Source organism: Pseudophryne corroboree, chromosome 7 (assembly GCF_028390025.1).
Source record: "Pseudophryne corroboree isolate aPseCor3 chromosome 7, aPseCor3.hap2, whole genome shotgun sequence".
Classification (NCBI taxonomy): Eukaryota; Metazoa; Chordata; class Amphibia; order Anura; family Myobatrachidae; genus Pseudophryne; species Pseudophryne corroboree.
In genome coordinates, this window is record NC_086450.1 from 88,776,284 (window position 1) to 88,803,879 (window position 27,596).

Consider the following 27,596-nt stretch of genomic DNA (forward strand, 5'->3'; position numbering starts at 1 on the left):
CAACTACTAACCATGAGTGAAAGAAAAGTTTGTGAGTTATCATTCATATTCTCTGACAAATTGCCAGAAAATCACAAATTCTGCTAGGGTATGTAAACTTATGAGCACAACCGTGTATATATATGTGTGTGCGTGTGTGTGTGTGTGTGTGTGTGTGTGTGTGTGTATACAAAGAAACAAGGGAAAACCATTTTTCAAGTGTACAACATTATATAAGGGAAGTTTACATTTTAGTTGTCAATAGGGTACAACTATGTTAGTCACAGGATGCTCTACAGTACATCTATTATGGGACTCCAGCAGAAGTTCTTAACCTACCGCGATCATTTATATACATCCTCTACAAAAAGTTAGACTTCAGTAGGCTGCACCATACTTTCACATCTATAGAATAGAGAAAAATCAGTATTTAACTTCAAGATTTCCCCAAATGAAAACATTAATATACCACCCGCAACCTAATAAGTCTATAAAATTATGCAGAGGTTGCTTTTAAGAGGAGAAGCACAATTGAGAGAATTCTAAACACAGCAATATTATAAAACAAGAAGCAATGTAAATCAAGATAGGTACCTACCTACCTACCTACCTACAAGAAATTGCAAAAGGTCACCATTCCCACTATCCAAGACATGCAGTAGTTTGGAAGTCAACAGTTATCTCCTTCAATTCTTCAATTATCTCTTTTTTTTCTGTTGAGAGGAGGAAATAACACCACTAACATTGGTAACCACACATAGGCGGTCATTCCGAGTTGATCACTTGCTAGCTATTTTTTGCAGCGCTGCGATCAGATAGTCGCTGCCTATGGGGGAGTGTATTTTCGCTTTGCAAATGTGCAAACATTTGTGCAGCAGAGCGGTACAAAAACAGTTTGTGCAGTTTCTGAGTAGGTCTGAACTTACTCAGCCACTGCGATCACTTCAGCCTGTCCGGTCCCAGAATTGACATCAGACACCGGCCTGCAAATACTTAGACATGCCTGTGTTTTTCAAACCACTTCCTGAAAACGGTTAGTTGACACCCATAAACGCCTTCTTCTTGTCAATCTTCTTGCAATTGGCTGTGCAAATGGATTCTTCGTTAAATCCATCGCCTAGCACTGATCCGCTATGTACCCGTACAACGCGCCTGCGCATTGCAGTGCATACGCATGCACAGTTTTGCAGAGTTTTGACCTGATCGCAGCGCTGCAAAAAATAGCTAGCGTGCAATCAGGTCGGAATGACCCCCATAATACAAGGGGAAAAATGGTGGGGAAAAAAGAAAAAACAATGAAAAACCAAAAGACCACACACCAATTCCTAATAAAGACTCCAGAACTTTTTTAAATTAAATTTTAATAAAAATAGCTTACACTACAGGAACCCTTAACTAACAATTTTTAAGAAAAAACATCAACTTTATATCAGTCATATATTAAAGGGATTTGTATTGATGGTTTTGGTAAGATGGTTTTAGATGACATAGAAAAATTAGACAATAAAAATAGACACAACAAGGGAAATCTCACAAAAAGAGCAGCTATTAAATATCTGAAAAAAAGACAATAATAGTAAGAAAACCTTGCGACAAAGGAAATCCTCAGGCAACAACAAAGGAGGATCTTATGACCAAGATGACCTTATGTCCATGTCTATCTTTTCATTGTCAGCATTTTGACCATTTCAACATTTTGTTAGTCGACATTTTGATTGTCTAAGTTTTCACTGTTTAAATTTTGACTACATCCCATTTTCTGTTTTTGTGAACAGGTTATGGGAAATCATTGCTTCAATCTACACCAAGCCTGAAGAAAATGTATTTAAGTACTGAAGATGGTAACAGTAGCCATAGTTAATTCAATACTAATAAAAATTGTCATACACTAGTAAATGATGTACTACTCCCGAACATCAGGTTAAATTTGAGCAGTTTCATTGCACGTTATATACTGTATTTACATGAGTAGAAATGCTGCTTATGATATGATACATAAAAAACTCCAGAAATCTTGCACATGTTCTTGCACATTTAACAAATGTTAATGATATACATTAATAAACATAAATTAACTTCAAATAAATTAATAACATTTAATAGATTTTCCCCCCTAAATAATATGTATCACAGCTAAGTGGTAAACCTTACAAGTATGCTATAAAAAAAAATGACTGTGAGGATTTATGAAGGTTCGCCTGGTGATGTTAATGAGTTAGCGATGGTTCAGTACTTTGCCAAATACTCTTTAACTTCACTAATCTTTTAAAGAAGGGAAAAAATATAACACACATATTTGCTGATAATGCTACCCTACTTATGTCTGAATAAGCACTAAATTCAGCAGATGTAATTATATCCCATAAGGACTTAAGTAAGATAAATCTGTGAAATTACATATATTTTTAAGTGACTCCAATGAATCCCAGAATAATTTTCTAAAATGTATACATGATAACTGTGGATACACAATTTTACTGTGGAATCTATGTATGGTATAATTTATCAGTACTTTGCATCATTACTCAACTGAAATTATGTATTTCTGAATGAAGTATAGGGTACATTTCAACACGAAGGAGCTAAAAAAAAAAATGATACAGACAAAATTTTCACAAGCCTATCTTTTCTGATTTGCTCCTGCAAGACCCAAACAAGGGCCATTGTTAGCTTGAGAATTCCAACTCAATTGATCTTACTTGACATTACCCAATAATGCTTGACAATTCAGGTCTAGTTTGAAAATAGCAAACATTTTCAGTACATATTTTCAAAATGTTTATACTTAAAAGACATAATTTTGTTTGGTTGCGTCAATGATGCAACACAGCTAATCAATTAAAAAAATTGATACAATGTACATGGTAAAAAAAACCAGCTCATAAAGCACCTTGAGAAAACACAAATACACAACTTGGTATATGCAACACACAGCTGTCAATTCAATTATGTGCTAGTTTGAAAATGCTGGTCTGTTTCTTGAAACATTGCGCACATACGTGCAAATGAGAAATGTGAGATTCAATTAGAAATACCAATTCGCAGTACTTGCAGCGAGGTTGTGCTAATTTTCTGTAAAATACGAGCTGGGAGAATTGCATGAAAAAGTAGGGAAACCCATAAAGGGACAACTTAGATGGCAGAAACATATAAAAGGCATAAGAGTGCATAAGGAAAATGCTAGATGTTTTTAAAAGGTGTCAAATGGCTGATTTGTGTATTTTTTGAAAAGTAAAAAATGATAAAACGCTAACTTTTTACAATACACAGACAGAAAAGTGCTATAAAAAAAAAGAAGACAAAAAATTGGATTTTGGGGTAATTTTAGGCCACTGTACTTTTTAAAAATGTATTTTTCATTTAAATAAATACTTAAATTAGCCACGGTTTGTGCCCCCAACAATGTTTCTTCATTTTACTATTACACAAGCGTCATATTGGTCACTTGTTCCTTGAAGGCGATTTCAACTCTATTCTCAATCCTATTTTGGACAAGTCTTTCCCCCACCCCTTTCTTGTCCTATATCTAGATCTCTTAATAAACACTTGAAAGAAGCTTGGCTTTGTGACACTTGGAGCTCTCTTGATCCCTCTTTTAGGGATAAACATTTTACTCCAAATCACCAAAGAATCGATTTTATCTTCTGTAGTCTTCCTATCTCCAATAACCTAACTGATACGTATATTGTCCCTAACTCCTGGTCTGATCATTCCATAGTAATTTCTTCTTCTGACGTTGTAGACACTCTGATTCTCAGACTTTTTGGAGGCTTAATGAGTCCCTTTTGAAAATCCGACATTTTAAGGCAAAACTCAAAGAAGTTTTAAAAGAATACTTCTCCCTTAATGTATCTGATCCCAGTTGTTCCCAACTTGTTTGGGAGGCTCATAAGCTCCGTTATTAGAGGACATATCGTCAACTTTGCTTCCTATATAAACAACTAACCTCTGCAAAATCAGCACTCAACGCCATTCTCTCTGAAATACAGAAATCTCTCCGATGGCTAAATCAGCGATTCAATGAAAACAGCAACAAAGCAGACACTCTCCTTGCTAATCACTTGAAGGCTTGTAAGGCTACTCTGGCAATTCCATTGTTTAAGTACTCCTCTGGCTCTCTTCAATATAATCCCTCTAAGATTAACTCTATTTTAAAAGGCTACTACTCTTATCTTTACAACCTTCAGGAACTTCCCACTTATTTTCCTTATTATTTATCTTATTGCACTCTACCTCGGATTGATCATTCTGTTTCTGAGACACTTAATCTTCCTATAACTGAGGAGGTCACTTGGGACCTCAAATCACAGAAACCATCCAAAGCTCCTGGTCTGGTTGGTCTACATTTTTCCTACTATAAAACTTTTCAGAGCTCGCTAGTTCCTTATCTGACATACTCTTTTAATTAGATACTCCAAGGTAGCTTCTTCACCCTGAATACCACTAGAGCTAAAAGTATGGTTATCCACAAACCAGGAAAAGACCCCTAATTGGTTGCTAATTATAGGTCAATCTCCCTCTTAAACACAGACCTCAAACTCTTTGCAAAATTTTGGCAAATTGATTAAATCCCATTCTTATTCACCAGTACCAAGTGGGCTTTGTACCCTCCGGTCAAGCCCTCTATAATACTAGACACACAGTAGATCTCTTCCACCGCATTTATTTATTATTTGTTTACAGTTTCTTATATAGCGCAGCATATTCCGTTGTGCTTTACAATTGGAAATAACAGTGATGAGACAAACTGGGTAATAACAGACAGACATAGAGGTAGGAAGGCCTTGCTCGCAAGCTTACAATCTATAGGGAATTAGGAAGGATGCACAATGATAGGCACTATCTATGAACCACATGAACTCGATCAGGCTCCCTTCCCTTCTTCTTGCTCCCAATGCTGTGAAGGCCTTCGATAGAGTCTCTTGGTCTTTCATGATAGTCTCCTCGGTTTTGGCTTTGGCGAAAAAAGGCACTCTCTCATAACCCTTCTACTTCAGTTCTTGCTAAGGGTCTTCTCTCAGTCTCCTTTCCAATCTTAATGGCATCAGGCAAGTGTGTCCTCTATCCCCACTAATCTTTGCCCTAATCATTAAACTCTTGGCCTGCAGTATCTTTGTGAACACAGATATCTCTGGCATGTTTGTTGGTGGCTCCTCTTACAAGTTTTCTCTTTTCGACGATGATGTCCTCCTTACCTTCACCAATTCCTTGATTTCTCTTCCAAGTCTATTTCAAGAGCTTTTCCTCCTATGGGCAATTATCCAGTTATAAGATAAATCACAACAAGTCAGAAGTTATACCCTTCCATATTCTGAAGCCATTCCTAGTTCTCTTTCGTTTTAATTTCACATTCACCTGGCGATCAGATTCCATTAAATACCTTGGTGTCCATCTTACAAAATCTTATAGCACCTTATACAAAGCAAACTATTCTCCCTTGTTTAGGGTGATAGAACAAGATTTCACTCTTTGGCAGACTTTATTTATTTCCTGGGTTGGCCTTATTAACGTGCTTAAAATGAACATCCTCCACAAACTTTTTCAGACTCCTGCGGCATTCTCCCACCGTGTCCTCTTCTCTCTGCAATTATGATATGCTAAATTCATCTGGGACAACAGGAGACCCCAAATATGCAGAGACACAAATGGTGGTATTGGTCTTCCTTCATTAGCTAAATACTACTAGGCCTTCAGCTGGTTGCTTGGCACTCCCTTAAAGGTAACATATGCAGGGTTGACCTTGAATCTGCAATCAGCAAGGTCCCATCTGTCTCGAACCTACCATGGATTCTTCGGAAACATGCCCTTTTCAACTTAATCAGTCCCCTCAGTCACACTCACCCTGTCCATCTGGGATTCTCTAGATTCTAAATTCACATTTTCTATCCATCCCTCGCCTAAAACACCACTGTGGTTCAATTCCTCATTCTCCCCTGGTCTCACTCATCTCACATGGCCTCTACTACTACTGGCGTTACCTGTTTTCCTCAAGTTTTTGGCCAATTTGCACTATTTTTCTCAGAAATGCAGGTGAAACATTCTCTTCCACAATCTTCGTTCTACCAATATCTCCAAATTCAACATGTCATTGCTCATCTTCAGACTCCTTATGGAATCCTACTACGATGGAACACCTTTGCATTTATAGGTCTTCGGACAGGGGCATTATTTCTTAGATTTATCATTCTATCATAGTACATGCTTCTCCATCTTTGGAAGCTCACAAACAACAGTGGGAGTCAGACTTAGGTATCTCTTTAGGAGAGGACACCTTGGAGACAATTCACCTCAACATTTCCAAGTGTTCTAATATTGTACCCGTTAAGAAAAACTCCTATAAGGTATATAACCACTGCAGTGACGTGTAGTGAGGTGAGGCAGAGCCTTCCTGTCATACTAAAGTATAAACCAGAGTTTGACTACATAAAGTATATGAAAAATACAAAGAATATATTATAAATATCTTCTTTGTATTATTATAGTCAAAACTCTTGGGTAAAACGTCTATTGAAGCTGAGGCACTCCTACCTTTTCCGCACATCTCTGATCAAAACTCACCAAATTTCCAGCAGCATGAACCCTATGGCTCATATATTGTTTGTAAAACTGGCTCTGGTTATTAGCCAGTGCCTTCTGAGCTATTTACCTCACCGCTCGTCCCTGATGCACTGGTACCTTGTTCCGGAACATTTACACCAAATGTACCCTGACACTTCTAATCTTTGCTGGAGACACTGTGATCAAGTAGGATCCTTTTCCCACATCTGGTGGACATGCCCTAATATTACCTCCTTCTAGTCTATGGTTTAATCCCTGATCTTCTCTATATTCTCCCTTACTTTCCCCCTTACCCCAACCTCGTTGCTTCTGTGTGCTCCAGCCTGCCAACACTCTAAACACGAGAATAAACTGATTCTGCATATCTCATGTGCAGCTAAATAACAGACCACTAGATTGCCTGCCCCGTCATCCACAGTTGCTGCAACTGCAATTAAATTGCAGTCACAGCCACTGGGCAGTCCGTTCTGCATGCTGGGTGGCCTTGCCCTGGGCAGCCCCAGCATGCAATAGAAAGGATTACGGATTCTGCTTTTTAGCAGAATGTTAGGTTTAGGCTGTGGGGAGGATGGGGGGGGTGTGGGGAGTTAGATTTAGGCACCACCACCGAGGGTTAGGCTGCTGGAAGGGGGGGGGGGGCATAGGGCTACAGGGGAGTTAGGGTAAGTATACTTACAGTCCCCTTTTGGGATTATGATTTTTGGGATGCCGCGGTTGGTATTCTGACCACCAACATCCCAACCGCCGCATAGTCAACCCAGCCATCTGACCTTGTGCGCTAATGCGCGGTGTATTTGAGCATCTTCAGTTCTGTCCTCTGTGTTAGAAAAATGTGCCCCCGAGAGTCTCCATCAATACTCACGTAGAGAAGGCATTACAGAGGCCAATGAACCTAGATAGTTCCACTGCAACACCACCACTATACTGCTGCAAATATAGTGCCACTGTGCATACTCCACTACCCCTACTGTATGTACAGACACAGGTGTGCTCCCACGTATTGCACACCACCTGGGTTTCCCTATATGTTCCTCTCTGGATATTATTTCAGCATTTTGTGCATGTTATATATACATGCTGCATTAACCCTGTTATCCTGAAATCCTGTTCTGCCTGGTTATGGGATGATATCGGGATCCCGGCGCTTGGGATACCAGCAGCCAAAATACCAACAGCGGCATCCTGGTGCTGAGGATCCCGACACCTAGTAGGTAAGTATTCTATCCCTATTCCTGAAACCCCCTAACCCTCCTTTTCTGCTGCCTGAGTTTCCTATGGTAGCCATACACTATCACTGTGTTGTGTTCCAGACAGTCTGAAATAACAGTAAAGCTAAGATGCTCAGTTTTTGTTTTCCCCTTGTAATACACCGCAAATGGAAGAATTGTACAGTAGCTTGAGCACTGGTTCAATGATAGCCGGGTGACTGAGGCTTCTTGTTGTGAGTACAGCGTTGCTCCCAGTCTGCTGGGTATACGGTCATTAGGTCGACACAGCTAAGGTCAACAGTCATTTGGTCGACCACTAAAGGTCGACATGCATTAGGTCGACATGGTCAATAGGTTGACATGGTCATTAGGTCAACATGTACTAGGTCGAAAGGTCAACATGAGTTTTTCACATTTCCCCCCCCATTTTTTGGACTTTTTTAATTGGGGTTCCCCATCACTTTACTAAGAAAACGATACCAAAAAAAGAATAAAAACCCATGTTGACCTTTTGACCTAGTATATGTCAACCTAATGACCATGTCGACCTATTGTCCCTGTCGACCTAATGCATGTTGACCTTCCATGGTCGACCTAATGACTGTTGACCTAAGTTGAGTCGACCCAACAACACATACCCGTCTGCTGTGTCTCTCACTCCCACAACCCATTCCTCCCTGCTCCCAGCACACATTCTCTCAGTATGATACTCCTTTGTAATTAAAGACTCTGGGGCAGATGTATTAAGCCTGGAGAAGGGATAAAGTAGTGAAAAAGCAGTGATAAGTGCAAGGTAATAACGCACCAGCCAGTCAGCTACTGTCATTTTTTGAATCCATAATGATTGGCTGGTGCGTTATCACCTTGAACTCATCACTGTTTTATCACTGCTTTATCCCTTCTCTAGGTCAATACATCTGCCCCTCTGTGTTTTCAAATGTGACACAAATGGTCCAAGAAAAGGTTAGGTTTGGGTGGGCTTAACTTAAAGACCAATGGGCTTTTCTTCACTATTTAAAGCCCACCAAAACCTATCCTGTCCCTGGAACATTTGTAGTGGTCCAGGAAAATGTAAAAGGCGGGCCTATTTAACACAACTGAAGTGTCTTTCCACATGGATTATCTTTCCACTTAAGTTTGTGCGCCTGCACAGAAGTGAGAGCAGGCACTGTCTGTAAAATCTCATCCCCAAACACACCTGAAGAGGAAAATAAGATTTTACTCACCGGTAAATCTATTTCTCGTAGTCCGTAGTGGATGCTGGGAACTCCGTAAGGACCATGGGGAATAGCGGCTCCGCAGGAGACTGGGCACAACTAAAGAAAGCTTTAGGACTACCTGGTGTGCACTGGCTCCTCCCTCTATGACCCTCCTCCAGACCTCAGTTAGGATACTGTGCCCGGAAGAGCTGACACAATAAGGAAGGATTTTGAATCCCGGGTAAGACTCATACCAGCCACACCAATCACACCGTATAACTCGTGATACTATACCCAGTTAACAGTATGAAATATAACTGAGCCACTCAACAGATGGCTCAACAATAACCCTTTAGTTAAACAATAACTATATACAAGTATTGCAGACAATCCGCACTTGGGATGGGCGCCCAGCATCCACTACGGACTACGAGAAATAGATTTACCGGTGAGTAAAATCTTATTTTCTCTGACGTCCTAGTGGATGCTGGGAACTCCATAAGGACCATGGGGATTATACCAAAGCTCCCAAATGGGTGGGAGAGTGCGGATGACTCTGCAGCACCGAATGAGCGAACTCTAGGTCCTCCTCAGCCAGGGTATCAAACTTGTAGAATTTAGCAAACGTGTTTGACTCCGACCAAGTAGCTGCTCGGCAAAGTTGTAAAGCCGAAACCCCTCGGGCAGCCGCCCAAGAAGAGCCCACCTTCCTCGTGGAATGGGCCTTTACAGATTTAGGATGCGGCAGTCCAGCCGCAGAATGTGCAAGTTGAATCGTGCTACAGATCCAGCGAGCAATAGTCTGCTTTGAAGCAGGCGCACCCAACTTGTTGGGCGCATGCAGGATAATAGCGAGTCAGTCTTTCTGACACCAGCTGTCCTGGAAACATAGATTTTTAGGGCCCGGACTACGTCCAGCAACTTGGAGTCCTCCAAGTCACGAGTAGCCGCAGGCACCACAATAGGCTGGTTCAAATGAAACGCTGAAACCACCTTTGGGAGAAATTGGGGACGAGTCCTCAATTCCGCCCTATCCATATGGAAAATCAGATAAGGGCTTTTACAAGACAAAGCCGCCAATTCTGACACACGCCTGGCCGAAGCCAAGGCCAACAGCATGACCACTTTCCACGTGAGATATTTTAGTTCCACGGTTTTAAGTGGTTCAAACCAATGTGACTTTAGGAAATCCAACACCACGTTGAGATCCCAAGGTGCCACTGGGGGCACAAAAGGGGGCTGAATATACAGCACTCCCTTAACAAATGTCTGAACTTCAGGTAGTGAAGCCAGTTCTTTTTGGAAGAAAATCGATAGAGCTGAAATCTGGACCTTAATGGAACCCAATTTTAGGCCCATAGTCACCCCTGACTGTAGGAAGTGCAGAAATCGACCTAGCTGAAATTCCTCCGTTGGGGCCTTCCTGGCCTCACACCACGCAACATATTTCCGCCATATGCGGTGATAATGGTTTGCGGTCACTTCTTTCCTAGCTTTAATTAGCGTAGGGATAACTTCCTCCGGAATGCCCTTTTCCTTCAGGATCCGGCATTCAACCGCCATGCCGTCAAACGCAGCCGCGGTAAGTCTTGGAACAGACAGGGCCCCTGCTGCAGCAGGTCCTGTCTGAGCGGCAGAGGCCATGGGTCCTCTGAGATCATTTCTTGAAGTTCCGGGTACCAAGCTCTTCTTGGCCAATCCGGAACAATGAGTATAGTTCTTACTCCTCTCCTTCTTATTATTCTCAGTACCTTGGGTATGAGAGGCAGAGGAGGGAACACATACACTGACTGGTACACCCACGGTGTTACCAGAGCGTCCACAGCTATCGCCTGAGGGTCCCTTGACCTGGCGCAATATCTTTTTAGCTTTTTGTTGAGGCGGGACGCCATCATGTCCACCTGTGGTCTTTCCCAATGTTGTACAATCATTTGGAAGACTTCTGGATGAAGTCCCCACTCTCCCGGGTGGAGGTAGTGTCTGCTGAGAAAGTCTGCTTCCCAGTTGTCCACTCCGGGAATGAACACTGCGGACAGTGCTAACACATGATTTTCCGCCCATCGGAGAATCCTTGTGGCTTCTGCCATCGCTATCCTGCTTCTTGTGCCGCCCTGTCGGTTTACATGGGCGACCGCCGTGATGTTGTCTGACTGGATCAGCACCGGCTGGTGTTGAAGCAGGGGTCTTGCCTGACTTAGGGCATTGTAAATGGCCCTTAGTTCCAGAATATTTATGTGTAGGGAAGTCTCCTTGGAAATTTCTTCCCTGTGTGACTGCACCCCAGCCCCGAAGGCTGGCCTCCGTGGTCACCAGGACCCAGTCCTGTATTCCGAATCTGCGGCCCTCTAGTAGATGAGCCCTCTGCAGCCACCACAGCAGCGACACCCTGTTTCTTGCCGACAGGGTTATCCGCTGTTGTATCTGTAGATGGGACCCGGACCATTTGTCCCACAGGTCCCACTGGAACGTCCTTGCATGGAACCTTCCGAATGGAATTATGCTTCGTACGAAGCTACCATTTTTTCCAGGACTCGTGTGCTTCCACTGGAAGAAACACTCTTTTCTGGTCTGTGTCCAGAATCATTCCCAGGAACAGAAGACGTGTCGTCGGGACCAGCTGTAAATCGCTCTTAGCTCCAGTATATTTATGTGAAGAGACATCTCCAGGCTTGACCATACTCCCTGGAAGTTTCTTCCCTGTGTGACCGCTCCCCAGCCTCTCAGACTGGCATCCGTGGTCACCAGGACCCAGTCCTGTATGCCGAATCTGCGGCCCTCTAGAAGATGAGCACTTTGCAGCCACCACAGCAGCGACACCCTGGCCCTTGGAGACAGGGTTATCAGCCGATGCATCTGAAGATGCGATCCGGACCACTTTTCCAACAGATCCCACTGAAAGATCCTTGAATGGAACCTCCCGAATGGAATTGCTTCGTAAGAAGCCACCATCTTTCCCAGGACTCGCGTGCAGTGGTGCACCGACACCTGTTTTGGTTTTAGGAGGTCCCTGACTAGAGATGACAACTCCTTGGCCTTCTCCTCCGGGAGAAACACTTTTTTCTGTTCTGTGTCGAGAACCATCCCCAGGAACAGTAGACGCATTGTAGAAACCAGCTGCGATTTCGGAAAGTTCAGGATCCAGCCGTGCTGTTGTAGCACTGCCCGAGCTAGTGCTACTCCGATCAGCAACTGTTCCCTGGACCTCGCCTTTATAAGGAGATCGTCCAAGTACGGGATAATTATAACTCCCTTTTTTCGAAGGAGTATCATCATCTCTGCCATTACCTTGGTAAATACCCTCGGTGCCGTGGACAGACCAAACGGCAACGTCTGGAATTGGTAATGACAGTCCTGTACCACAAATCTGAGGTACTCCTGGTGAGGGGGGTAAATGGGGACATGCAGGTAAGCATCCTTGATATCCAGTGATACCATGAAATCCCCTTCGTCCAGGCTTGCAATAACCGCCCTGAGCGATTCCATTTTGAACTTGAACCTTCGTATATAAGTGTTCAAGGATTTCAAATTTAAGATGGGTCTCACCGAACCGTCCGGTTTCGGTACCACAAACATTGTGGAATAGTAACCTCATCCCTGTTGAAGGAGGGGTACCTTGACTATCACCTGCTGCGAATACAGCTTGTGAATTGCCTCCAGCACTGCCTCCCTGTCCGAGGGAGCCGTCGGCAAGGCAGATTTGAGGAAACGGCGAGGAGGAGACGTCTCGAATTCCAGCTTGTACCCCTGAGATACTACCTGTAGAATCCAGGGATCCACCCGTGAGCGAACCCACTGGTCGCTGAAGTTCTTGAGACGGGCCCCCACCGTACCTGGCTCCGCCTGTGGAGCCCCAGCGTCATGCGGTGGACTTAGAGGAAGCGGGGGAGGACTTTTGTTCCTGGGAACTGGCTGTATGCTGCAGCTTTTTCCCCCTACCTCTGCCTCTGGGCAGAAAGGACGCGCCTCTAACCCGCTTACCTTTCTGGGGCCGAAAGGACTGTACCTGATAATACGGTGCTTTCTTTGGCTGTGAGGGAACATGGGGTAAAAATGCTGATTTCCCAGCTGTAGCCGTGGAAACGAGGTCCGAGAGACCATCCCCAAACAACTCCTCACCCTTGTAAGGCAAAACTTTCATGTGCCTTTTAGAATCAGCATCACCTGTCCACTGCCGAGTCCACAATCCTCTCCTGGCAGAAATGGACATTGCGTTTATTTTAGATGCCAGCCGGCAAATATCCCTCTGTGCATCTCTCATGTATAAGACTGCGTCTTTAATGTGCTCAACGGTTAGCAATATAGTGTCCCTGTCTAAGGTATCAATGTTTTCTGACAGGGAATCTGACCACGCAGCTGCAGCACTGCACATCCATGCTGAAGCAATAGCTGGTCTCAGTATAATGCCTGAGTGTGTATATACAGACTTCAGGATAGCCTCCTGCTTTCTATCTGCAGGTTCCTTTAAGGCGGCCCAACGTGACCTGTCCTCTGGCGGGAAAGGGTACGCCATTAGTAACTTTTTAGAAATTACCAGTTTCTTATCGGGGGAAGCCCACGCTTCTTCACACACTTCATTTAATTCATCAGAAGGGGGAAAAACCACTGGTAGTTTTTTCTCCCCAAACATAATACCCTTTTTTGTGGTACCTGGGGTAATATCAGAAATATGCAACACATTTTTCATTGCCGTAATCATGTAACGGGTGGCTCTACTGGAATGTACACTAGTCTCATCATCGTCGACACTGGAGTCAGTATCCGTGTCGACATCTGTGTCTGCCATCTGAGGTAGCGGGCGTTTTAGAGCCCCTGATGGCTTTTGAGACGTCTGGGCAGGCACAGGCTGAGAAGCCGGCTGTCCCACATCTGCTATGTCGTCAAACCTTTTATGTAAGGAGTTGACACTGTCGCGTAATTCCTTCCACATAACCATCCACTCAGGTGTCGACCCCGCAGGGGGTGACATCACATTTATCGGCACCTGCTCCGCCTCCACATAAGCCTCCTCATCAAACATGTCGACACAGCCGTACCGATACACCGCACACACACAGGGAATGCTCTGACTGAGGACAGGACCACACAAAGTCCTTTGGGGAGACAGAGAGAGAGTATGCCAGCACACACCAGAGCGCTATATATAATGTAGGGATTCACACTATACATAGTGATTTTTCCCTTATAGCTGCTATTAATATACAGATACTGCGCCTAAATTTAGTGCCCCCCCTCTCTTTTTTACCCTATGAAGTCTGGAAACTGCAGGGGAGAGCCTGGGGAGCGTCCTTCCAGCGGAGCTGTGAGAGGAAATGGAGCCAGTGTGCTGAGGGAGATAGCCCCGCCCCTTTTTCGGCGGGCTTCTCCCGCTTTTTTATGGAATATATGGCAGGGGATTTTACACATATATAGTCTTAATGACTATATTATGTGTTATTTTGCCTGTAAGGTACTCTTATTGCAGCCCCAGGCCCCCCCCCCCCCCCCCAGCGCCCTGCACCCATCAGTGACCGGAGCGTGTGGTGTGCATGGGGAGCAATGGCGCACAGCTGCAGTGCTGTGCGCTACCTTAATGAAGACCGAAGTCTTCTGCCGCCGATTTTCAGGAACATCTTCTTGCTTCTGGCTTTGCAAGGGGGACGGCGGCGCGGCTCTGGGACCGGACGACCGAGGCTGGGCCTGTGTTCGATCCCTCTGGAGCTAATGGTGTTCAGTAGCCTAAGAAGCCCAAGCTAGCTGCAAGCAGGTAGGTCCGCTTCTCTCCCCTAAGTCCCTCGTAGCAGTGAGTCTGTTGCCAGCAGATCTCACTGAAAATAAAAAACCTAAATATAACTTTCTTTTCTAAGAGCTCAGGAGAGCCCTTAGTGTGCATCCAGCTCGGCCGGGCACAAAATTCTAACTGAGGTCTGGAGGAGGGTCATAGAGGGAGGAGCCAGTGCACACCAGGTAGTCCTAAAGCTTTCTTTAGTTGTGCCCAGTCTCCAGCGGAGCCGCTATTCCCTATGGTCCTTACGGAGTTCCCAGCATCCACTAGGACGTCAGAGAAATTTCATTCCTGTATTGTAGAAAAATTTAAAAAAAATATTGTTTTTTTTTAAATACAATTTTTATGAATCACTCAAAAATGAAAGCTCTTATAACAAATGATCACATTACGATCCCAAATGTTTGAGATTTCCCCCCCCCCCCAAAAAAAAAAAAAAAGGCTTTTTGAGAAAATCTAAATTTCTTTTTTACATTTTTTACATTTTTATGGAAACGTACTGCTGTGTTAAATATCAAATGAAAGCCCATAAAGAGGTTTAAAGTGAGACCTTGCCCAACTCTCTAGCAAAATAGGTGAGTTGCAAATGCAATTTAAAAATAAGAATTTACTCACCGGTAATTCTATTTCTCGTAGTCCGTAGTGGATGCTGGGGACTCCGTAAGGACCATGGGGAATAGACGGCTCCGCAGGAGACTGGGCACAATTAAAGAAAGATTCAGGACTATCTGGTGTGCACTGGCTCCTCCCCCTATGACCCTCCTCCAGACCTCAGTTAAGATACTGTGCCCGGAAGAGCTGACACAATAAGGAAGGATTTTGAATCCCGGGTAAGACTCATACCAGCCACACCAATCACACCGTACCCGGTTAACAGTATGATAACAACGGAGCCTCTGAACAGATGGCTCGCAATAACAACCCGATTTGTGGAACAATAACTATTTACAAGTATTGCAGACAATCCGCACTTGGGATGGGCGCCCAGCATCCACTACGGACTACGAGAAATAGAATTACCGGTGAGTAAATTCTTATTTTCTCTGACGTCCTAGTGGATGCTGGGGACTCCGTAAGGACCATGGGGATTATACCAAAGCTCCCAAACGGGCGGGAGAGTGCGGATGACTCTGCAGCACCGAATGAGCAAACTCAAGGTCCTCCTCAGCCAGGGTATCAAATTTGTAAAATTTAGCAAAAGTGTTAGACCCTGACCAAGTAGCCGCTCGGCAAAGTTGTAGTGCCGAGACCCCTCGGGCAGCCGCCCAAGATGAGCCCACCTTCCTTGTGGAGTGGGCTTTTACTGATTTTGGCTGCGGTAGTCCTACCGCAGAATGCGCAAGCTGAATAGTGTTACAAATCCAGCGAGCAATGGTCTGCTTAGAAGCAGGAGCACCCAGCTTATTGGGTGCATACAGGATAAACAGCAAATCAGTTTTCCTGACTCCAGCCGTCCTGGAAACATAAATTTCAGGGCTCTGACTACGTCCAGCAACTTGGAATCCTCCAAGTCCCTAGTAGCCGCAGGCACCACAATAGGTTGGTTCAAGTGAAACGCTGATACCACCTTCGGGAGAAACTGAGGACGAGTCCTCAACTCTGCCCTATCCATATGGAAAATCAGATAAGGGCTTTTACACGACAAAGCCGCCAATTCTGATACACGCCTGGCCGAAGCCAGGGCCAACAACATGACCACTTTCCACGTGAGATATTTCAAATCCACGGTTTTAAGTGGCTCGAACCAATGTGACCTCAGGAATCCCCAAACCACATTGAGATCCCAAGGTGCCACAGGAGGCACGTAAGGAGGCTGAATATGCAGAACTCCCTTGACAAAAGTCTGAACTTCAGGCAACGAAGCCAGTTCCTTTTGAAAGAAAATCGACAGAGCCGAAATCTGGACCTTAATGGACCCCAATTTGAGGCACATCGTCACCCCTGCTTGCAGGAAATGTAGGAAACGACCCAGTTGAAATTCCTCTGTTGGGGCCTTGTTAGGTTCCTGGTGCTCAGAACAAGGGAGATGTTATGAAGCGAGTCCAGAGCACCAGGACGTAATGCTGGGAAAGGGGAATGGAAAGGGAATAGCCCCTGGCGCCCTATCTCCGTTGTCTCGCCCGTGCTGTCAGTACGCTCTTGCGAGACTATGGTTGCTTGAGCCCATGGCAGCCGCGTTTGAAGGGCGGATTACGTCTGCCCAACTTCGATGCCCCCTCAGGTCTTAATGAGAGACAAAGAGTGAACCGAGACAGGGTGATAACAAGGGGCCCTCTGACTAAACAACAAGGCCAGGGGCTACTAACAAACCTAAATCCAAAGTATGTGCGGCTTGCCGCCAAAGGAAAAGAACAGCAAAGGAAATGCTGACCACACACCGACACAATACTTTTGTGTACCGGCGGTGACAGCATAAGCAGAACCCTCTGCAAAACACCAGTGACAGAAATAATAAGGGAATACAGCGGCCTAGGCCGACGGACGCGGCAGTGCCGCTACTCACGGAACCTGTACGAATACTAGCAAACGGACAGGAACTCCCAATGCTGCTGACACAGACTCTCAGAACTGGAGGACAGGCAGAATCCCAAACGACAGACCGGTGGACACCAAGAAGCCAGAAACTTGACCAGGCACAGGCAAAGGCACTGGACCTCAGGACAGGAACGCCTCACGGCAGGACACGGGATCAGACATAGGAATCGACACAGGGACTGACACAGGAAGCTCAGGAACTAGCAGGAACCAAGCTCAGAACTCAAGCAGACTGGAACCCAGAAATATCACCAGCGTCTGTGAATAGCACTGAGCCAGCATATAACAGAGAGGCCTAATTAATAATCTTCTGTAGCTGCCCTGTTGCATGACTCCAAACTGACAAGATGCAATTAGCAGCCAGGTGAGGCTGAACACATGGGAACAAGCTGCAATTACACAGACTCACCAGCGGCAGCAACCAAGAGTACTCTTAAACAGAGCAACGGGAAATCCTGGCCTGCGAAACAATTTATAAACATAAAATACCTAACTGACATGCAAAACAGGAATGAGCCACAGCCGTGGCTCATAACAGGCCTTCCTGGCATCACACCAAGCCACATATTTCCGCCAAATGCGGTGATAGTGGGTTGCAGTCACATCCTTCCTGGCCTTGATCAGGGTAGGAATGACTTCCTCCGGAATACCTTTTTCCTTCAGGATCCGGCGTTCAACCGCCATGCCGTCAAACGCAGCCGCGGTAAGTCTTGGAACAGGCAGGGCCCCTGCTGCAGCAGGTCCCGCCTTAGCGGTAGAGGCCATGGATCCTCTGAGAGCATCTCTTGAAGTTCCGGGTACCAAGTTCTTCTTGGCCAATCCGGAACCACGAGTATAGTTCTCACTCTTCCCCTTCGTATTATTCTCAGCACCTTGGGAATAAGAGGCAGAGGGGGAAACACGTAAACCGACTGGTACACCCACGGTGTCACTAGAGCGTCCACAGCTATCGCCTGAGGGTCCCTTGACCTGGCGCAATATCTTTTTAGCTTTTTGTTGAGGCGGGACGCCATCATATCCACCTGTGGTCTTTCCCAACGGTTTACAATCAATCGGAAGACTTCTGGATGAAGCCCCCACTCTCCCGGGTTAAGGTCGTGTCTGCTGAGGAAGTGTGCTTCCCAGTTGTCCACACCTGGAATGAACACTGCTGACGTGATTTTCCGCCCATCGGAGAATCCTTGTGGCTTCTGCCATTGCCCTCCTGCTTCTTGTGCCGCCCTGTCTGTTTACATGGGCGACCGCCGTGATGTTGTCTGATTGGATCAGAACCGTTTTGTTTTGAAGCAGGGGACTTGCTTGGCATAGGGCATAGTAAATGGCTCTTAGCTCCAGGATATTTATGTGTAGTGAAATCTCCTGATTTGACCACAGCCCTTGGAAATTTCTTCCCTGTGTGACTGCTCCCCAGCCCCGAAGGCTGGCATCCGTGGTCACCAGGACCCAGTCCTGTATTCCGAATCTGCGGCCCTCTAGTAGATGAGCCCTCTGCAGCCACCACAGTAGTGACACCCTGGTCCTTGCCGACAGGGTTATCCGCTGCTGCATCTGGAGATGCGACCCGGACCATTGGTCCAACAGGTCCCACTGGAACATCCTTGCGTGGAACCTTCTGAATGGAATTGCTTCGTACGAAGCTACCATTTTTCCCAGGACTCGCGTGCATTGATGTACCGACACCTGTCATGGTTTTAGGAGGTTTCTGACTAGAGATGACAACTCCTCGGCTTTTTCCACTGGAAGAAACACTTTTTTCTGGTCTGTGTGCAGAATCATTCCCAGGAACAGAAGACGTGTCGTCGGGACCAGCTGTGACTTTGGGATATTGAGAATCCAGCCGTGCTGCTGCAGCACTTCCCGAGAAAGTGCTACCCCCACTAACAACTGTTCCTTGGACCTCGCCTTTATCAGGAGATCGTCCAAGTACGGGATAATTAAAACCCCCTTCTTCCGAAGGAGTATCATCATTTCGGCCATTACCTTGGTAAAGACCCTTGGTGCTGTGGATAACCCAAACGGCAGCGTCTGGAACTGATAGTGACAGTCCTGTACCACAAACCTGAGGTACTCCTGGTGAGGAGGGTAAATGGGGACATGCAGGTAGGCATCCTTGATGTCCAGGGAGACCATGTAATCCCCCTCGTCCAGGCTCGCAATAACCGCCCTGAGCGATTCCATCTTGAACTTGAATCTTTTGATATATGTGTTCAAGGATTTTAAATTTAAGATGGGTCTCACCGAACCGTCCGGTTTCGGTACCACAAACATTGTGGAATAGTAACCCGTTCCTTGTTGAAGGAGGGGTACCTTGACAATCACTTGCTGTGAATACAGTTTTTGGATAGCCACCAACACTGCCTCCCTGGCAGAGGGAGTTGCTGGTAAGGCAGATTTTAGGAAACGGCGGGGGGGAGACGCCTCGAATTCCAGCCTGTACCCCTGAGATACTACTTGAAGGATCCAGGGATCCACCTGTGAGAGAGCCCACTGTGCGCTGAAATTTCTGAGACGGGCCCCCACCGTACCCGGGTCCGCCTGTGAAGCCCCAGCGTCATGCTGTGGACTTACCGGAGGCGGGGGAGGACTTCTGCTCTTGGGAACTGGCTGTATGCTGCAGTTTTTTCCCTCTAACTTTGCCTCTCGGCAGAAAGGATGCGCCTCTAGCCCTCTTGTTTTTATGGGGCCGAAAGGACTGTACTTGATAATACGGTGCTTTCTTTTGCTGTGGGGTAGCCTGTGGCAAAAATGTCGATTTCCCAGCCGTAGCTGTGGAAACGAGATCTGAAAGACCATCCCCAAACAGTTCCACCCCCTTATAAGGCAAAACTTCCATGTGCCTTTTTGAATCGGCATCACCTGACCACTGCCGAGTCCATAACCCCCTTCTGGCGGCAATGGACATTGCGCTTATTTTTGATGCCAGCCGGCAAATATCCCTCTGTGCATCACGCATGTATAAGACAGCGTCTTTTATATGCTCTATTGTCAGCAAAATATTGTCCCTATCCAGAGTATCAATATTATCCGACAGGGAATCTGACCACGCAGCAGCAGCACTGCACATCCATGCCGATGCAATCGCTGGTCGCAATATAATGCCCGTGTGTGTATATATAGCTTTTAGGGTAGCCTCCTGCTTCCTCTCAGCAGGTTCCTTTAGGGCGGCCGTATCCGGAGACGGTAGTGCCACCTTTTTTGATAAACGTGTAAGCGCTTTATCTACCCTAAGGGGGTGTTTCCCAACGTGACCTATCCTCTGGCGGGAAAGGGTACGCTACCAATAACCGTTTAGAAATTATCAATTTCTTATCGGGGGAAGTCCACGCTTCCTCACACACCTCATTTAATTCCTCAGATGCAGGAAAAACTACTGGTAGTTTTTTCTCACCAAACATAATACCCTTTTTTGTGGTACCTGGGGTACTATCAGAAATGTGTAATACATTTTTCATTGCCTCAATCATGTAACGGGTGGCCCTATTGGAAGGTACACTAGTCTCATCGTCGTCGACACTGGAGTCGGTATCCGTGTCAACATCTGTGTCTGCCATCTGAGGTAGCGGGCGTTTTAAAGCCCCTGATGACATTTGAGACGCTTGGACAGGCACAAGCTGAGTAGCCGGCTGTCCTATGTCGTCAAACCTTTTATTTAAGGAGCTGACACTGTCACGTAATTCCTTCCATAAGTCCATCCACACAAGTGTCGACCCCGCAGGGGGTGACATCACATTCACAGGCATTTGCTCTGCCTCCACATCATTATCCTCATCATACATGTCGACACAACAGTACCGACACACAGCACACACACAGGGAATGCTCTGACAGAGGACAGGACCCCACAAAGCCCTTTGGGGAGACAGAGGGAGAGTATGCCAGCACACACCAGAGCGCTATATAACACAGGGATATCCCTATACAGAGTGTTTTCCCCTATAGCTGCTTGTATTATATATACTGCGCCTAAATTTAGTGCCCCCCCTCTCTTTTTTACCCTTTCTGTAGTGCAGGACTGCAGGGGAGAGCCAGGGAGCGATCCTTCCAGCGGAGCTGTGAGGGAAAATGGCGCCAGTGTGCTGAGGAAGATGGCTCCGCCCCTTTTTCGGCGGGCTTTCTCCCGCTGTTTGTGTAAATCTGGCAGGGGTAATTTACACCTATATAACCACTAGGGCTACATATAGTGTCAGTTTTGCCAGCCAAGGTGATAATATTGCTGCTCAGGGCGCCCCCCCCCAGCGCCCTGCACCCATCAGTGACCGGAGTGTGTGGTGTGCATGAGGAGCAATGGCGCACAGCTGCAGTGCTGTGCGCTACCTTGGAGAAGACAGAAGTCTTCAGCCGCCGATTTTTCGGACACTTCTTGCTTCTGGCTCTGTAAGGGGGACGGCGGCGCGGCTCCGGGACCGGACGACGAGGTCAGGTCCTGTGTGCGATCCCTCTGGAGCTAATGGTGTCCAGTAGCCTAAGAAGCCCAAGCTACCACCAGTTAGGTAGGTTCGCTTCTTCTCCCCTTAGTCCCTCGTTGCAGTGAGCCTGTTGCCAGCAGGTCTCACTGTAAAATAAAAAACCTAAATTATACTTTCTTTCTAGGAACTCAGGAGAGCCTCCTAGTGTGCATCCAGCTCGGCCGGGCACAGAAATCTAACTGAGGTCTGGAGGAGGGTCATAGGGGGAGGAGCCAGTGCACACCAGATAGTCCTGAATCTTTCTTTAATTGTGCCCAGTCTCCTGCGGAGCCGTCTATTCCCCATGGTCCTTACGGAGTCCCCAGCATCCACTAGGACGTCAGAGAAAAAGTGTTAATAGCACATTTTTTATAATAAATTTGCAGTTTTAAAGGCATATAACTCCAAAATCATTGAACATAGCCTAAGTATTGGGGGTTTTCTTTACATCCATGGCAGCATTTATTATACCAAATGTCATTACAATCTGAAACGGTAAGTCTGAAACCTGTGTTCATTTGGTACGGTATAACCCACATGTCCTATAGCCTCCTCAATGAAAGTAGAATGAGGAGGTAGTGGGAAGCCCTGGAGCCCAAAGGGCATCCACTTGTGGCCAGGAGACTCTGCTAGGGGATCTTGTCTGCCCGTCTTAAGGGCCATACACACTAGACAATTATTTTGACCAATATGGTAGATACCAACGATTGTGAACGATATATTGTTCACATCGTCTAGTGTGTATGGTCCTAGCAATCAACGATGCGCGCACCCATGCTCGTTGATTGCAGGTCGGTGGTCCTGCATGCTCAATGTGAGCAATGTCACTTGTGACATCGCTCATCACGGCATGTGTGTACTGACAATGCCGTTTTATATGCAGGAATGAAAGCTATACCTTAAACACACCTTAATACATTTTACCATGGAGCCGCTGCGGCTGCTGTACTTAATACACACTCTACGTACTTTGTACGCTATTAGCGTACAAAGTCCCGTGCTGTGTACGGACTTAGCGTACAAACGGCGCGCTGACGGTACAAAGTACTCACAGCGCGTACACACCCAGAGATACACTTTAAACCTTCTACAGCAATGCAATGCAATAATAATACACTTTAAACCTTATACAGCAATGCAATGCAATGATAAGACACTTTAAACCTTAGCAGGGCAATGAAGACACGACACCAGATTGTAATTAAACCGCTGGGTTCCGACACCACAGGGTATTATTGCTAAAAGGGGGTTACAATACAAATAATACAATACAATATAACAGAGTAAATGGCTACATTCAATGGTACATACGTGAGTGGACAAGCTTGCGCAACCCGGCCAGTCCTCGGTCATCTGATAGATAACTTTGTGAGTCTTGTGTCTCACCAGGCCTGCTGCAGGCTCTCTTTATTCACTTCATCCAAAACATAACACAATGGATTCTGTAATCTCTTTGTCCATTGGACACAGGGATGGTCATTTACAGTACAGGAGAAGTCATAGGTCTGTTTGAATAGGTGGGCGATGTCTATTTTCACTGCTCTTGTGGGTGGTCTCCTCTGGATTCCCGCCGCATTCATAATGTACAGTAAATACAGTTTATATCTATATTCTGCTCCTGCACATAACTATCCGCAGGAACATGCGATCTTCCTCAAACCAACACCGGAATGTTTCCCTTAAAATACCCTACAGCTGGATACCAAACACCACCTTGTAACTTTGTTCTGTCCCCTCCTATCCTGTAAAGGTGAATCCCTTTCTTCTGAAACCATTCAAACTGTTGTTACTTTCTGATGTGGTGCAGGGATACTATGTGTACATTGTGCACTATTTGGATTAAATATGTAATGTGTTTTGATAGCTTTCCATGCGTTCACAAACTCTACCGTAAATACCCATACCACGCGCTAATGCGCATGAATGCGGGAGCGACCATAGGCAAATTGCAGATATGTGCATGCACAGCAGAGCAAGTACGCGTACGGAGGCCATCTGTGTGTGGTTTGTACTTGGTGTGTGTGTTGTAATATTTTTTGACTTTGACAGTCCACCCTTTGACAGTCACCAATAACTGCCACTATCTAATCACTAAACAGAAAAATATCTATACAATATCTACAGAAGCTTTGATGATCGGAGAGAGTTGTAGGTGGGAAATGTATGACCTAGTGGGATAGTAAAAAGCATGTATGTATGAATCCATGTCTGCGGGGCATGTATCATCGTGCCGTATATGTTCTGAATAAGCTTCGAGGTATTGCGAAGTATACATTACATCCTTCTGATCCCGTACTAAGGGTCTGTAAATGGGCCAACAAACACTACCAAGCTCTTTTCGGCTTCTTGTTCCAACAAATGGGGTGCACATTTATTTGATGATACATGGAGGGGGAACATATGTGAGTGCTAGTATGTGGATATCACCTGTTGACTATGTGTGCCATTAACTGGAGGTTGCAGAGATGAAGATAAGATACATATCTAAAATACATTCACAAAAACATTTTGGGTAGGGCAGATGTCTTTTCCGGATGGATGTATCTGGGCAGAGGGGGAAACAAAAGAAAAACGGGTGAAAGAAACAGGCCATGAAATTAATTTGCAATCCTTATCATAACACTTTCTCTATGGATGGGTCATAAATGAAATCTGCTGCTATAACAGCGCCCTCGCTCCTTAGACTCATCAAATTTGTGCCGTGCTTGCGCCGCGTCAGAATTCGAACACACCTAAATATCAGACCAATAATTATGACGACTCCCAGGATACAAAGGAGAAACTTCCCTACACTCATGATGACATTTTGAGCCCACTTTCCTAAACCTGAGAACCAATTGCGTGGTATCAGTTCCTGCTTGTAAGCTTGTAACTCCCTTCCCGTATACCTGAAGGCGTCGTCATACATCTCAGTGATATTATCTATCAAGTTCGCTAGCGCATGGATATACCTATAATTTATAGTTCCTCTGGCAGTACGGGTAATGTCTAATGTGAGAAGGAACTGAATCCCGGTGGATTCGTGGATCAAATTAGAGGCTGCGTGCTCTGTCCTATCTATGAGATGTCTCTTGATGATGTGTTCATAGTGAGAATGAGTATAAGGAGCCTGAGCACTGCGGTGAACGTCTTTCATCTTATCATGGGTTATGGTCATGACCTCTGGCAGTACTCTCCTACAAACACAACATTTATTAGACAATAACCCCTCACAGTGCCTCCGAGCTCCCTGACTACCAGAGCGCTTACTGATGCTAGCCTTTACTTGAGCGATGTGCCGCTCCTGAGATTCTACAAATTCGTACTTGCCATCAGAACCCATTCCAGATCCCTGTTCGACCTCTCTGGGACCCTCACAAAAACAAACTGTCCTTATCAAAACCAGAATTACTAATAGAACCCGAAACGCAGTCTCTTGTGATCGATCCATAGGGAACCCGGTATCTTTGAGATAATTTCCTCTACCTGTGATGGACATATATCTAGAACAGTGAAATGCAACCTTAGTCTTCGTGGGTATCCAATATAATTCGTACTTCTTGGGCGGGAGCACGCTATATGTATACCATCTCTAACAAAACTTCTGTTAAATTAATTAGAGGTCACTTCTGCTAGAGAAAATAAGAATTTACTTACCGATAATTCTATTTCTCATAGTCCGTAGTGGATGCTGGGGACTCCGTAAGGACCATGGGGAATAGCGGCTCCGCAGGAGACTGGGCACAAAGTAAAAAGCTTTAGGACTACCTGGTGTGCACTGGCTCCTCCCCCTATGACCCTCCTCCAAGTCTCAGTTAGGATACTGTGCCCGGACGAGCGTACACAATAAGGAAGGATTTTGAATCCCGGGTAAGACTCAAACCAGCCACACCAATCACACCGTACAACTTGTGATCTGAACCCAGTTAACAGCATGATAACAAAGGAGCCTCTGAAAAGATGGCTCACAACAATAATAACCCGATTTTTGTAACAATAACTATGTACAAGGGAGAGTGCGGATGACTCTGCAGCACCGAATGAGAGAACTCCAGGTCCTCCTCAGCCAGGGTATCAAATTTGTAGAATTTAGCAATGCTGAATTGTACTACAAATCCAACGAGCAATCGTCTGCTTAGAAGCAGGAGCACCCAGCTTGTTGGGTGCATACAGGATAAACAGCGAGTCAGATTTTCTGACTCCAGCCTTCCTGGAAACATATATTTTCAGGGCCCTGACTACGTCTAGCAACTTGGAATCCTCCAAGTCCCTAGTAGCCGCAGGCACCACAATAGGCTGGTTTAAGTGAAATGCTGAAACCACCTTAGGAAGAAATTGAGGCCGAGTCCTCAATTCTGCCCCATCCGTATGAAAAATTAGGTAAGGGCTTTTATAGGATAAAGCCGCCAATTCTGATACACGCCTGGCTGAAGCCAGGGCTAACATCATTACCACTTTCCATGTGAGATATTTTAAGTCCACAGTGGTGAGTGGTTCAAACCAATGTGATTTTAGGAATCCCAAAACTACATTGAGATCCCAAGGTGCCACTGGAGGCACAAAAGGAGGCTGTATATGCAGTACCCTCTTGACAAACGTCTGAACTTCAGGAACTGAAGCTAGTTCTTTTTGGAAGAATATTGACAGGGCCGAAATTTGAACCTTAATGGACCCTAATTTTAGGCCCATAGACAGTCCTGCCTGCAGGAAATGCAGGAAACGACCCAGTTGAAATTCCTCTGTAGGGGCCTTTGATCAGGGTAGGGATGACTTCATCCGGAATGCCTTTTTCCTTCAGGATCCGGCGTTCAACCGCCATGCCGTCAAACGCAGCCGCAGTAAGTCTTGAAACAGACATGGTCCCTGCTGGAGCAGGTCCTTTCTTAGAGGTAGAGGCCACGGGTCTTCCGTGAGCATCTCTTGAAGTTCCGGGTACCAAGTCCTTCTTGGCCAATCCGGAGCCACGAGTATAGTCTTTACTCCTCTCCTTCTTATGATTCTCAATACCTTGGGTATGAGAGGCAGAGGAGGGAACACATACACTGATCGGTACACCCACGGTGTTACCAGAGCGTCCACAGCTATTGCCTGAGGGTCCCTTGACCTGGCGCAATATCTGTCCAGTTTTTTGTTGAGGCGGGACGCCATCATGTCCACCTTTGGTTTTTCCCAACGGTTCACAATCATGTGGAAGACTTCTGGGTGAAGTCCCCACTCCCCCGGGTGGAGATCGTGTCTGCTGAGGAAGTCTGCTTCCCAGTTGTCCACTCCCGGAATGAACACTGCTGACAGTGCTATCACATGATTTTCCGCCCAGCGAAGAATCCTTGCAACTTCCGTCATTGCCCTCCTGCTTCTTGTGCCGCCCTGTCTGTTTACGTGGGCGACTGCCGTGATGTTGTCCGACTGGATCAACACCGACTGACCCTGAAGCAGAGGCCTTGCCTGACTTAGGGCATTGTAAATGGCCCTTAGTTCCAGGATATTTATGTGAAGTGACGTTTCCATGCTTGACCACAAGCCCTGGAAATTTCTTCCCTGTGTGACTGCTCCCCAGCCTCTCAGGCTGGCATCCGTGGTCACCAGGACCCAATCCTGAATGCCGAATCTGCGGCCCTCTAGGAGATGAGCACTCTGTAACCACCACAGGAGAGACACCCTTGTCCTTGGAGACAGGGTTATCCGCTGATGCATTTGAAGATGCGATCCGGACCATTTGTCTAGCAGATCCCACTGAAAAGTTCTTGCGTGGAATCTGCCGAATGGAATCGCTTCGTAAGAAGCCACCATCTTTCCCAGGACCCTTGTGCATTGATGTACTGACACTTGGCCTGGTCTTCGGAGGTTCCTGACTAGGTCGGATAACTCCTTGGCTTTCTCCTCCGGGAGAAACACCTTTTTCTGTACTGTGTCCAGAATCATCCCTAGGAAC

The 27,596-nt window shown here is 45.9% G+C and overlaps 1 long non-coding RNA gene across 1 annotated transcript in view; it reads right to left on the bottom strand.

Moving 5' to 3' along the window:
• Window positions 1–206: 206 nt before the first annotated feature.
• Window positions 207–27,596, bottom strand: part of LOC134944650 (uncharacterized) — an 81,637-nt gene continuing 54,247 nt past the window's right edge. The window contains exons 2-3 of the long non-coding RNA XR_010181916.1: window positions 590–692; window positions 207–384 (exon numbers count right to left, since the gene is read on the bottom strand). This is a non-coding gene — a long non-coding RNA (uncharacterized LOC134944650). The remainder of the gene's footprint in view (window positions 385–589; window positions 693–27,596) is intronic.